General features: G+C 38.3%; 1 protein-coding gene across 1 annotated transcript in view; it reads right to left on the bottom strand.

Moving 5' to 3' along the window:
* The window catches only part of ptk2ab (protein tyrosine kinase 2ab), an 83701-nt gene extending 70424 nt beyond the window's left edge, over positions 1-13277 (bottom strand). The window contains exons 1-2 of the mRNA XM_072679500.1: positions 12984-13277; positions 151-177 (exon numbers count right to left, since the gene is read on the bottom strand). The gene's annotated coding sequence lies outside the window, so the exon portion shown is untranslated. The remainder of the gene's footprint in view (positions 1-150; positions 178-12983) is intronic.
* Positions 13278-15277: the final 2000 nt, after the last annotated feature.

The following is a 15277-nucleotide window of genomic DNA, read 5'->3' as shown; positions in this document are numbered from 1 at the left end:
AAAGCCCCCAGACCCTCCCCTCTTCAGCCATAATCTCCATCTGGCTGTGCAGAAAATATCTGCAGATAAAGATTCCTGATAAAAGTTAAAACCGTGAATGGGAGCAAGATCTCTGCAGTGGAGAGGACGTATTATTATAGGTGTACTCACCCGCGTAGTAGGAGATCCTTGTAATATCTGAAACCAAACAGAGAGAAAGAATATATAGTAACACCATCTTTACATCATCAAAAGAGCTATCCAGCATCCATTTAAGGCAGTGCGAGCGAGCTTGTGCTGGGGAACAGTAAGTGCTGAAAGAGCCTGTGTAGAGAGAGCCCTCTAGCTGTCACACTGTCACTGATGACTAGAGACACACCAAACACAGCCGTTCAGAACTGAAGAAGAATAAGGATGTTAATAATCAACGAACTTCCCGTTATCTGACTCATACATATTGGCTCAATCATTACCACTAATTTAGAATAGTAAACAGACAGCTGCTTCTGGGAGATGGACCTTTTAGAGATGGACCTTTTAGAAAGTTCAGCAGTGGCACAACCTGTACTGATGTGCCAGGTCAAGGTCAACGGCGAACATCTGCAAGAAATAATCAAAGAAAACCAGTCGGCTACTCTGTCTGTGCTGCACTTCATCCAGCTAAACCAGATGAACTAATCTGTTTGTAATGAAACATGCAGTTGCTCAGTGTTCTTTAAGTTGATGGCGATATCCTCGATATGACTAGAAAAGCATACTGTGCATCTCAATAACACGACCGATCACGATACGAGAATCAAATGAGCATCATAGGGTGGAGTCATTCTGTGAATCTTCAGACCTGTCAACATTTTACCTAAAAGTATGCACACACTAGAGCAGAGGTGGGTAACATGACAATATTTTGATTTATCACGATACAATAATCTTATCTTGATACACAATATGCTTTTCTAAGCATATCGAGGATACGGTCAGTGCTTAAAGAACATGTTTCATTACAAACTGTGTAATCAGTCTAATTTCAGTTTAACTGGATGAAGTGCAGCACATTTTCAATAAAAATCACTGTACTCAGTATGACATTGTTTGGATGCTAGTTTTTAAAAATCTGTCACTACCGACACATTTTGTATATGAGCACGTCTATCATGAAAATAACATGATGCAATATTTTTATCATGTTGCCCCAGCCCTACACTCTGGTGCCCTGCACCCAGGAGTTTGAGGCCCAAACCGGTAATTCCTCATACTCATACAAAAAAAGCAAACCCTGCCAGAAACCCTATATTTTGCCAGGACCCGTCAGGCTTAGGTCGGATAGCAGACCACTAGCACCCACACTGATGTGACTAGCTTCAAAACCGGTTTCTTCCTGTGGTCCAGACTGTTGGAGTGGTTTCAGCCCGACAGCCTACTTTAATACTTTAAAGCAACACTAACACTTGCGGTGTGCAACTGGTGGGGTACAGAATATGTGGCTGCTGCATTTGGAATACTCCCGATTCCACCTCAGCAGGCTAGCATTTAAAGGTGCAATTGAATAAATCTTTACATTGTACTTTACACTGTTCTACAATGTATGGCTAGTAAGCATGTGGCTATGGCTGAGCTGATTAGTTTTACAAGCCTATTTAGATACCATTCACATTAAAATCGTACCTGGAATTTGGCCCCAGTACCCAAATGGTATTTTTTTGGTACTTTATTCTCGCTGTAAAAACAACAAATGCAATTTCAGTGTCAGAATTTCCCGATTTCACCATTTTATTTATTTACATTTATTTAACACAGCACACAAACTGATCTCTACCTCCGTTACCTTTTTACAGGTAGATTACAGAGTTTGTTCCATTACAGTTTGAATAGTCTGTCGCCCTTTATGATCGAGCAGTGATGGTAATGCGAGGACCATTTATTGTTCCACTGCACTATTATTATTATTATTATTATTATTATTATTATAACCAATAAATAGGCAAGTAAAGAGAGGGCAGCAGACTGGTTTCGAGAGAAATGGGAATACAGAGGATAAGTAGGAGTCAGAGAGAGAGTGAGAGTGAACGACAGAAACACAGAACTGTCCTTCCTGCTACTACAAGCCAGTCAGTTCTATTGACACGTGTGATTACCTGAGGGAGTGTGGAACAGAAGGACTGAGCCAGAGGGCTCCAAGCAGCTGCTTAAACTCACACAGATGAATCATGACTGGCTGCTCATCTTAACCACAAAACACATAGAGAAGGTGGAGGAAAAAAAAAGACAAGACAAGAGGTTCTTGATTCCAGGTACTGCTAATCCTGCAACAATATGTAGAGCTTTAGTGAATTGGATCTGAAGGACCTGACATCAGAGCACTCTAAATCTCATCAGTACAGCAGTTAAACCAGAATGATGTCCCATATGACCACACAACGAAAGCACAGACACACAAGTTACAACAGCAAGTATAGCACATGAGGCCTGTCTTTTCACAGTGTCTGCAAGATGACTAATGTGAGCTAATGTGCTATCTTCCCATCTGCAGAGTTTTCTTTCCTGTGCAGAGTTTGCTTCCCAGTGCTTTCTATGTAGGCCAAACATATGAAATCTAAAACTCCCCTTAGTTTAGATGTCAATTTGGATCCGATTATTGATACAACACCATAAAGCATTTGAGATGGCTCGTGCTGAAAGAGCTCTGTCCAGATGTAGTATAGTCACAATACACTAGGACTGAAACTGAGAATTTCTTTGTCCTTAACCCTTTAAACTCAGCATGCAGGTCCACACTTCATTACGATCATAGATTACATCACTTACATAGACCCTAAAACTGAACCCTGTGTTACTTTACTTTTCCTTACAACAATAATTAATCTAGAGTTTAACAGGATTAATCAGGGTTATAGTCTTGAAGGTGTGTTTGTGTCTTTTTATGAAGAACACCCCCTTCTAGAGGTTTACCGACACAAGTAATCAACTTCCTATAGCATCCAAGCACTAATGGACTAATGAACGCTGATTTAGGCGCCTTTTAAGGAATTTACTCAGGTGTGATTTACATTTACTGACCATACATTTACTTCTAGTCAGTAAAGTCACTATTTCACATCTCTGAATTCTATGTTCACATGTATTTATTGTATTTTCACTGCTGGCTTCAAAAAGGTTTACCATCGACTGGAAGAGTAAATAAATAAATCATTTGATTGATTAATTAATTAATACTAAAACAGCAAACTAACACACATATATTCATGATGTCTTTTACACAGTCTGACATTTTTCCTGCTCCATTTCTGCATTGTGCAGATGCGTTAAAATTAGGTTGACCAATCAGAACTCTGCTGTCATGGTTAAAAGGCACATTTGTTATCTGTTTAAAAAATAAGTATTTGATGTAAATGTGCCTCTGGAATTAAATGACTTAAGGTGCAGCCCTAAAGCAGGTCGTTGCTGTCCAATGAAAAACATCCATCTCTGTTTTGACCGTTTTTAGTCTTCTCCCTCGTTTGTAGCAGCTCTGTACACTGAACAGGAAGAGTAGACCAATAAAAATGCTCTAAATTTGAGACGCATGCTTTTCGCTGGACAGCACCGATTTGCTCATTGTAGATCTGAACTACAAGTGTAAATAAATTATATTTAAAAATCAATGTAAAATCAAAACTCCATCTGAGCACATTAAGCACAATTCTTCATTTCTTATCACATTACCATCACATCAAGACAATGTTTTTTTTACCTGTAAACTTCTATTAAAGCATAATAGCATTTGCTTATCTCTTTTTAGTGGCCTTCCTGGTCAACAGATGTAATTGGGAATGTTATGGGTATGTGGGGTTATGATTAAAAGCACTTCAAAAAAGTCAAAAATCATTATTTTTAAAGGTTTTAAGGTTTTAAATATAACCATGCCTAACATTTAGATTTCTCATAGCTTTTATTTGTTATTAGTTTGTATATTCAGATACAGTGTGATATAGTGTATATTAATGGTTATATATTGTGACGTTTACTTTGCACCCAAGATTTTCACTCACCTTTACTCGTGTTAATGTGTGATGACAGTAAAAGTGATTTGATAAGACAAACTAGCATTTATGATTTATATACAGAACGATGCATATGGGTGTAGTTATTGATAAATAGCACATATATAAAAAAATCTAAATCTAGTATTTATTTGGTCTGTATGACACCATCTGAATAAAATGCCTTCATTAGGAATTACTAAAGAACCTTTACAAACATTTATTAGATCTGAAATAAATAGGAGGACAAATCAAACAAAGAAATACAACTATGCAATATTTCACATTTGAAATTTCTGTCTTTGGTTTTAAACTCACATGAACACTTTTTATGAATTTCAGTAATATGTCAGTATTTAAGTTATGAACCCAACTGTAGAAAACTACAAAATGTTATATATGCTTCATCTCAGTGACATGAACATGCTTTCAGTGGTGTACACAATTACACCTTCCAATGGGGAAAGTTCTTCATATAATTACCTAATGCGTTTAAACGATTTCAGAGGTGCACAATATCATTTCAGCTGTATCATCGTGATGTATGCATGTGAAATAGTCACAGCACAGGAGATGCAATGTGATCAAAATAAATTAAAATAACTGACAACTTTTTTTTTTTCTGCTCGATACAAAGGGACACACTTTCTGATTTGTATTATTATATACAGAGAGATCATTTTAGTCCACTCTTGTGCAGCATTAATATCATGACATTTTGGTGAAACCTGATGATAATTCCTGTATTTTGAAATATCACAAGGGAAAAAAAATAAATACTGCAATGTCTTTTTAAGTTTTTACCCTAGGTAACAGGATTAGCAGAAGTAAAGCTGGTTCTGGATCAGTACCTACAATCACATCTGAATGATTACTCTCAGTGTTGTAACCTTGCTAGTAACAAACCCAGGAGAAGAGCCAGATAAACCAAATCAATCTGGAAAACTCAATTGTGTGGCTTTGCGATTTACACAATTTACTCTGGTAATTGCCTAATCAACTTTGCTTTCCTGGCAAAGGATCAGACAGAGGAACAGATAAAGCACAGATCACAGACCACTTTGAAGGCTCACTTGCACTCAGTGGAATGTGTATGATTTAAACAGTTTAAGCTTCTCAGTGAAGAGCTCAGAAGTCACCCGTCAGTGCTCAGAAAATGACACTGGGCTCTATATAGTGTTGATACATATATGTTTTAAAGTTGTTCTTGCAGTTCTCATGGTTCTATTTAGCACCAATGGTTTTACTAAACAAAAAACAAAAAACTTCTGTGGGAGGTCATACCGCTGCAAGCAGGTTGTTAAAAATGGTACGTTATCAGTAACTGACTTGGCTTAAAATACCTAAGATAAAAAGCTAAACCATGTTCTCCCTTTTGAGCACCAAGCTTTAAAAAAAAAAAAAAAAAAGAAAAACAAAAAGAAAAAAAAAAGAAAAAAATGTTTATATATGTGAACCCTTTTGACCATATTGATGTGGTCATGCAAAAGCCTTGTATCTCCACAACGATAACTGTATAGGAGAAGGAACAAACATGTAACTTTCAATAGCTTTTCAATATCTTTTTGAGCATTTAGGAGCATTTCTATTGGTCCGATCACTATGAACTTGACACAATGTAAAAAAACAACAACTGCCAGATTCACACCATGAGACACAAATGGAGATGGAGACAAGGTTTCACAAGACAACAACATTTTAAACTTCATTAAATTTTAACCACAGGAAGTGCAATTTCTGTCCTACAGGGTCAAAATTCAGAATAGACAGTCAATTTCCTTGCTTTAACACGTCTGACTGAACACATTAACTGGTTTAGTAGTCATGTTTGTGTAACGCAAATGGCCGAACTGTGCTGGACTATGGCCATCCAGGACCGGAGTCAGGCACCTCTGCTCTTAACATTCCCAAACACAACATAAACACATACAAATCATTCTTCCAGGCCTGCTGACCTTATAAGAGAGACTTCAGCTCAAACGTCTGCCCCAAATTAAACTCGCAAGATTTCCATGGTAAGTTGTAGAAGCTGTGGATGTGCTCAGACATTTAACATTTTACAGAGCAGTACATTTTCTATTTAGCAATACGGCATTAACATTTCCACACAACAGGGAAGAGAAACATTTATATTTCATACATCGAAGCCTACATTAAGAAAGGATCTATTTAAGAGGTGCCATATCAGGATCAGCGGGTCGCATTATGGGGGCAATATCAGAAAATACTGGATTGGATACTGGAGGGGGAGGGGGGTGGATAAATCTGATCCCATTCTTTAAAAAATCTATCCTGAAATAGCACACGCTCACATGTGATATTGTTAGCTATTGTGGAGCGTGTGTAGTTTGGGCATGAGTCTACTTTTAGATGTTCATCCAAAGTGAAGTGTTTCAACTAAAAATAGCCCATTTTAAAGCTTAGTATTAGGCAAGGCCTTCATAAACTCAGTAATCTCTCTGCAGGCGTCTCCTACATGACCGACAAAGCAAGCGAAATGAACAAATATTTGAAATGCTTTCAGGTCAGGGCGTAGGATAGAGGTGTAAAAATGTTCAAGCTTCTGATTCAGAGTTCTGACCATGATAACAACCCCCCCCCCCCCATAAATCAAAACCCCCTAGTATTTAGAGACAACTGCAGTAATAAATTGAATGTGTGCGGCTAAGAAACACAAGCCAATAATAAAACTTTTTAAATGCCAGACGCTGTTCAAAACAAGACAGAATCAAAGTACACAGCGTTATAAGCTATTCTGACTGAGACCATTTTCCTCATTAGTTTTCCTAAACAAGCATCTGACAACTGAACCTAACCCGATTTAAGTGCTAACAGGCTTTTGGTGGGATGCTTTATTTTGCAGAGCTCTCAGAAGGGTGTATGAGTGTACAACAGGCCAACACATAGGTTAATTAAATGAACGCATGAAACAAACCAACACAAAGCTGAGCTGGGTTTCATGGGCTAAATTAAAAAGTGGGTTATTTAATAGACATAATATTTGACATTCAGTTATATCTAAACCTCATCAAAGACAGTGAAGTCAAATGGAAATTAATTGAACCCTCAAAAATGTAGCCAGGTCATAGCAAGTCAGCACATAGCTCCACAGCCAGCAGCTCATTTGGAGAACTCTGTGGAGGAATGACTAAATTCCTCTAAAAAAAAAAGCATCTAAAAAAGAAAGGTTCTTGTAAAAGTGTTCTTCTAAATGAGGAATATGTCTAGTACTTTAAAATTCACAACACAAAACATGAGTTCCTGCATCGTATTCTGTTCTTTTCTACATGTCATCCTCCATAAGCACACTATACATATATGATCAGAAAGTCTAGTATATTCCAGCAATACCTACAGCTGAACACAGTTATGTTCAGACATGTCACACAGATCACTTCTTCCAAACAAACAGCGCAGAAGACAAAGCTGGCATGCTCACTCAGAGACCTCGGACATATCTCAGTAATCAATCACCGCATTCCTCTGCTTTTAAAACACAAAGCCAGTGTTCCAAGACCATGCTCCTTATTAGGTTTTCACTGCATTACTATTTGACTCCAATGCAGAGACTATGCTGATTCACTTATAGGTCATGTCTGGAGACCTGCAATACATAAAATTCACCTTATCCATGTATATAGAAAAATATAATGTGCATAATTGTATTGTTTCAGTTCATATCTCATATCAAGAGCCAAATTCAGGGCCTCTGTCACTTTTGAAGTGACGGTATGCTGATCTTCCACCACAGTTCGTCCCAAAAGACTGCAGTTGAAAGCACCTGGCCTATTCCAGTGATATCCTCTCAGGTAGGGCTGTATAAGAACAAGAAAAGAACAATTACGTAACACATTAAAATACCTGTATTTTATTCATTTGACTGCATTTATGACCAAATAAAATCTTACATTCCACATGTTTGACAGGAGCGATCTATGTGACAAGTCTGAACATATCTAGTTCATATGTTCAGCTGTAGGTACACACTTAAAAATGCTAAAAATGTTTCTCTGAGTAATGCCATAAAGAAAATGACATAACTTTACATTTACACATCTCTCTTACAAAAAGGGACACATAGTAAGCATATGCAGGGTGGACCAGTAAAGGCCAAATATAAGTATGGGACGCTACTGCAAGACTTTGGTCCAACTCTAAACGTAAAAAAAAGGCATGCTTTCAGGCAGGGATGTACAATGGTACCTGAATTATATAAGATAAGATAAGATAGTCCTTTTATTAGTCCCGCTGTGGGGAAATTCTCAGTGTAACAGCAGAAAGGGATATCAAGACACTCAGTTACAAAAATGTAGATAAATAATTTACACTATATACACAATATAAATAAGAATTTAAAAAGCAATAACAATATTATTTACAGCAAAAGACTCTTAATTGCACATGGGGGGTATTGCACATAGTATTCCCTGAACATGAACATGTGTGTGTAGTTAAGTGTGTGTGTATGTGGTCCGCTGGGAGCAGTGCTGGTTGTGCAAAGGTGGATATTTATTGTAAAAATGACCAGCATTGGACAGATGTTTATATTACGCTGATGTTTCAAACTGACATTTGATGCTGACCTAGAGAAGATCACAGTGGTTCGATGATACTGGGATACTGCCCTAAAATATTATATTGTTTTATTCATTCTACTGCTTCTGCCCTCAACATATTCTGCAATGCTAAACCAGGTAGCTATAGTCACAATTTCTACATTTTTATTAATGTTCATATAATGTTTTTTTCATATAATGGCACAGTTTTTGGAATCAGCAGTTGCGAGTTAAGAATAGTTCTAAAAGGTATTGCATTACAACAAATCAAACAGCCTAAAGGGGCTGTAAACAATGTCAATAGGACATCTTTTTGTAAAATACAGCTTTTCCTCTTGGTTCTCTAGCTCTCTGTTCTGTTTTCGCACTGGATAAAAGTCCAGTGTTGGTACTCAGCCCTGGCTCCGTAAATGGACACAAAGAAAGTGGCTTGGACCGAGAAACGTATCCCTTTCGGATGGTGGAGAGACCTCTGAACATTGAAAGGCATTAAAATGGGGGGCGGGGGGGGGGGGTGATCTATTCATGCTGGACAGGTGGCTGGCTAACTTTCTTATTGTTGCTGAGTCACAGAAATAGGTCACTGTTGTTTTGTCCTGTTTCGCCTATGTGAAACAACCACAACTGGTAGCAACAGTATGCTAACCCACAACCAAGCCACATTTCTTTTGGTCTGCAAGCCCAGCGTCATTACCTTGGCAATGCGTGTGCATGAATCTGGGGGTGGTGGACATGAAGGGAGGGGTGTGCAAGTTTTGCTGTTTTTGCCGAGTTCAAATAACAACAATCGTTTTCCAGAATCGCATACAGTGCATTTAATTGAATTTCATGATGTGTTCAACTAAACATGTCTTTGGTCAAAACTTCCTTGGTCAATAATGATTTAATGATGCATGGTTTTGTCCAACCTTGTATTTGTATTCTGCATCTGCATATAAATCACAGTGTACCATGAAGAAGCATAGCCAGCCTGATGACCCCCCACCAGAGCTTCTGACGAGCTTCATCACTCAGTCTAATCAGATATGTAGAACAGCACTCAGTCATTTAGAGACAGTTTGACAGCTTCTCCTTCCCATCAATCTCACAGCTTCACAAAATCGTTCTGCGCAGTCAAACATTGTGACTGATCAGACGTGTGCTGTAAAATGATGAACGCAGAGCAATATGATGATCATTACAGCACAGCTTTTCTGAGCATACTGTAAATGTTGTTAGTTCTTCCAGAACAAGGTCCAACTTCAGGTTTCAGTACAAAGAGAGCATAATTAGTCCAGGTTAATTTAGGTTTGGTGCAACATACATACATACATACATAACATACATACATAACATACATACATAACATACATTACATACAAACATTACATTTATTTATTTATATAGATATAAATATAATTCTCTGTATGCATCAATTTTTGAGTTTTGGACAGTACTTTTTTAATGTGTCAGACAATTTGACAATTCCAACTGATCAGTCAAAAAATATGTAAATAAATATGAAATAAGTAATATTGTTATATCATGAAAATCTACGATTTTATTATATATTGTGTGTCGCTGACATGCAAAAACATTTTGACACTGGTCAAATCTGGTAGCTGTTCTTTATATTGTGACAAAATTCATGATGAATGGACCAATAGAAACGCTCCAGATTCCTTTAAATACAATCTTTTTACATTGACTTCTATAGAAAATACAGAAGATGGAAAAACCTTCTTAAAAGCTGCTGTTTCAGAGATGAGGTTCTTACGTGACAGTGACGATATGCCACATCCCCCATCCCCAAACGTAATCACTTTTGTAGTTATGAGCCTATATGACGTGCTATTTAAATAACGAGTCAATATTTAAAATGCCAATTTCAGTGATAAAACTATGATTTTAGACCTTGCACACAGCTTAGGACTTCATTCTCTACTGGAAGTCAACAGCAAAAAAGTCCCAAGCATAAAGCTCACCACATTTGCTGTATATCAGACCTTTTTACGTCAGTATTACAGTACACTAGTATACCTGAAATTCTGGATTTATTGCGACAAACATACCTCCCATGCAAAACCATGCCCTGCAGCGACTTATAGGAAAACTCTCCAGAAATTCTGAAGATGACATTTTCGCCATAGTACTTTAAACTCTAGCCAACATGGTTACAATAGATTTAAGACCCGTCACAAGCAAGGGTTTAAAAAAAGACAGGAGCAGATTCCACACTTAATCTCCAGACTGATCACTCGTCTGTCTTGTTTACCTGAAACTCAGCTCGAGTTGCGCTAGCTCTACTAAACCAGACGCAACCTTACAATCCATAATCCACACCAACAATGACTTCTCATTCCCTAGGTTAACTCTCACTCACCTCCACTGGTGCAGCTCAGAAGGCTCCAAAACTGCATGATGTGTTCCCATGTATAATCCTCAAAGTAAAGCTCTTTCCTTTCCTTGTTGTATTATTATTGTTTCCTCTATCTGTTGTTCCTTTCGTGGCATATGAACGTACCCAAGTCTTCCTGCTGCACACACCTATGGAACTCCTCCTAGCACCTCCCTCTTCCATACACCAGCTATGACTTGCCACAACCACTACCTTGCTCAGGCAGTGCTCAGGTGAAGTGTGTGCATTTGATCTGATGCCGACTGAATAAACCGTTATTCTCAGGCATCTTTACAACTTTCCATGTCTTTGTATCCATATCAACTGACAATGTCTTAATTTTGGTGTTTTTTTTCTTACTTTATTTTTGTTGTTTTCTTCTTCATTTTATCCTCACTTTAAACTGTGTTTATGTACCAAAATAATAATTATATTACAGCTTATCAGTTATTTAAAATTTCCAATGTCTTTGTATCAATACATATTGACAAGGTTACTTAATTTGTTGGATTTTTTACATTTTACTTTCTTACTTTTTTATTTTATTCTCAGTGAAAGTTATTTAGAATACATATAGTTATAGTAGTTTGTCATTTACTTAAAATTCCCCATGTCTTCGTATCCATATATACAGACAGTTATTTATTTTAACATTCTAACTTAATATTGATTTATTTCTATTTATTCTATTTTAATTTAGTTTTATTTTATTTTATCCTCAGTGAAGGACTTTAAACTGTTTGTTAAAGTGATAAATAAAACAAACGATATTAAGATAAGATAAGATAATCCTTTATTAGTCCCACAGTGGGGAAATTCTGTGTCACAGCAGAAAGGGATGGCAAGACACTCAGTTCAAAAAAATGTAGATAAATAATTTATACTATAAACACAATATAAATAAGAATTTAAAAAAGTAATAATATTATTTACAGATTATTGCAAATGAGTCTTAATTGCACGTGTGTGTGTGTGTGTGGGGGGGGGGGGTGTATTGCCCATAGTATTTTTACATAAAGGGACCTCTGTACCTGAACATGTGTGTGTAGTTTAAGTGTGTGTATGTGTATATATATATATATATATATATATATATATATATATACTGACTGAATTTTAGGAAAACTAAATACGAATAAATGATTAAAAAGTTAATTATTTTATCAATAAACTTTCATCAAAATAATGTTATTATTTTGTTAATATACAAGAAAAAAAATAAACATTTTTTTTTATATGTAAACAAACTAAAACAGCTTACATCCAGACAAACAGTGAGGATGGGGGGAATGGGTGGAGGATAAACACACTGGCCGCCAGCAGGTGAAGACAGCAACGCTGACCTCAATAAAGTTGCAATACCGAGGACTACTCCGACTGGACCTGCTGAAAACCCTGCAGATACAAGAGCTCCAGGTTCGGCTGCATTTAATAGCTAGCTAACTTCAGTGCTCGCTTGTGTGTGTGTGTGTGTGTGTGAATGAGAGGAATAGCAGTAGGTAATATTGCTGTGCCGCTCTCGTTACATCCACTCACCTCCTGACTGACAACAAAGCGCGGCTCTTCTGGAGCCGGTAAACAAAACAAGCTCACCGAGTAAACACGGAGCTCCCCAACCCAGTCACACTCTTCCCTCAGATATATTCACCCCTAGGCAGGCAGGCTAGCTCGCTCTCCGTTTTCTGTATTTTCGCAGCTAATAAAGAGTGAGTGGAAATGCTTCATTTGGCTTCAGTCATGATCCACGACATGCCCAGCTTTTAAAAGAGCCATAAAGAAACCCATAGCCCAATGCTAACACAGCTCCCCCTGCATCCCCCACCGTGAACACACAGCAGTGCTGGTCAGCCGGAGCTTCATCCCCTAAAAGAAAGCTAGCCAACTGCAGACCCGTGCCCCTCTTACTAAGCTAGCTAACAGGCTAACAGCCTTGCAAGTTAATGCTTTTCTTTTAACTAACACACACACACACACACACACACATGCATGCATGCACTCATATATACACACACACACACTCACACACACAAGCCAAATGGGCTGCTCCACTCTTACCGCGTGCGACTCATCAGTTATTCCCAGAGCATTACTCTCCTCCAAAGCGCTGTACTTTCACTCCGTAATGTTGCCTCTTAGTCCCGTTCGTTAGCTGTGTCTTGTTTCCTTTAAAAGCTCAGTGGGGTCTGTGTCTCTCTCGCCTCCACAGCCGGAATCCTCCCTCTCTCCTGTTTCCCACCAATGCAGCGCTGCATCCTGCAATCACAGCCCCAACATGGCTGACGCAGAGTGAACGGGCCCAGCTCGGCTCCAGCCTAGGTGACCTTACACTGCACCGGCCGACCACACCAGCACTTTCTCCATAGTCTGCTCCATAGGTTTCGACCAACACAGCACACATACATGTAGGGAAATCCCTCCCGCACTTGTTCAGTGGTTGAGATGAGCTGGGAACACTGATGAGATGTCAACTGTCTTAACTGGTGCGCACCTATTAACATAACTGGTTTCCAACCAAAGGGGAATTTCAGTCATTTGCATTGTATAAAAACCTGCACTCAGATTTCTTTACACCATACATTGCAATTTTATAAACATTGGGTGACCATATTTTGTTTTTTTAAAAACTGGGGACACTGAGGATGAAGAAGAGTCGTGGTTAGGATGTTAAATTGAGGGGGTTAAATTGAAGGACCATGGCAAAGCGCATGTGTGAGGGTACGAAGGTGTTAAATACCTCTAAAACCATGCAGCTGTATTAATGAACATTAACAGATAAACATTTACTCATTTACCAAATTTAATAAATAGCCATAATAGCCTACATAGCCAAAATCTACAGAAAAAAATGACCAATTACCAGCTTTTACATTAGATTAAATTGAAATACATAAATAAAAAGAAAAAACAGGTAAAGTCATATGTGTAAACTCATGTGTGTAGGTATTTTTAGGCTGTGCTCAATCAGCTGTGGTGAGAAGAAGTTTGACCAGGGGTTAATGTAGATGCAGGTACATGTAGACCAGTAGAGGCGTTGAGTAGGCGGGGCTTGCACATACCTGTTTGAAGCTGTAAACATTTGCATACTGAAAGAGTGCAGAGAGAGAAAGAGGACGCATGCTCACTCTAATTAATATCAACCACCAGTAAACTTACTAATATAATCTTTTTATATTTTATACATTTTTAATGGTGGCTTCATATAATGCGTGTGCTTTTGAGGTGACTCTGTCCTACCAGATATAATCAAAGTGAACTTGTAAAGTGTATTCCAGATTCCAGACATGAAATGAGTAAATCTGACTGCTTTAAGGTGTGTGCCATTTGCTGAGAGAGGTGTTCAATTGCATACACACTGCTTATATAATCTCGCTAAAAAAGCAGTAGTGACAGAATGGATCAGGTGGACAGAAGCCTTTGGTTACCAAGGTTACCATGTCCAATACCAAGTGTCAACTAGAAGGGTATACAGCTCGCCAGCATTGGACTGTGGAGCAGTGGAACTATGTATTCGGGAGTGATGGAGCTCCAGTATATTTGGGATGAGTTGGAGTGGTTGTGATCTTGAACTAATCATCCAATATCAATATCTGAATGCAATCAAATCAGTGGTACCCTCCTGGTAAAGTTGGAACATGGGGTAAAACCTTCCCAGAAAAGTAAAGGCTGGTATAGGGGGAAAAAAATGAATACTGTTAACTTTAGGAGAACCGTTGGATACTGGCCACTTTATTAAAACCATTGCCTAACTTTTTCTACACTCAGTGTTTGTTTTAGATAGAGGAGCACTTCTGTAGTTCTATAATTACACACTGTAGTCCATCTGTTTCTCTTTTTCTGTTTTAGCCTCCTTTCACCTTGTTCTTCAGTGGTCAGGACCACATATAGGATACAATGTGCTCCTATATGGTCAGCGGCGCTGATATAATGGACAATGAGTGTAGAAACAAGAAACAAGGTGGTTTTAATGAAGTGGCTGGCCCTTTTGGTGGCATACACACTCATACACATAGAGCTAACACAAGATCAATAGCTGATATACACAGAAATGTCAAGTGTGTGTGTGTGTGTGTGTGTGTGGCGTCTGTTTCAAAAACCTTCTCACTTCTCAACAAACACCATCATCAAATCCACCACTTAAGAGACCACTGTTTCTCCCCCCACGACTCTCAAGTCAAGATTAACATGAAATGCAGCAGTGTAACAGCATGGCTATTATCTGCACACCCGCAAGCTCTGGGGGAAGATGCAGATGTGTATCTGCATTGTCTAGTAGACACATCCCAAAAATTCCTTCCATTGACATGTCAGTGTTGGAGTGCTGGTCCGGGGGTCTCTGGTGGTATGGGCAG

Source organism: Salminus brasiliensis, chromosome 5, assembly GCF_030463535.1.
Source record: "Salminus brasiliensis chromosome 5, fSalBra1.hap2, whole genome shotgun sequence".
Classification (NCBI taxonomy): Eukaryota; Metazoa; Chordata; class Actinopteri; order Characiformes; family Bryconidae; genus Salminus; species Salminus brasiliensis.
The sequence above is the reverse complement of the archived record's forward strand: the minus strand, read 5'-3'. Positions and strand labels throughout refer to the sequence as shown.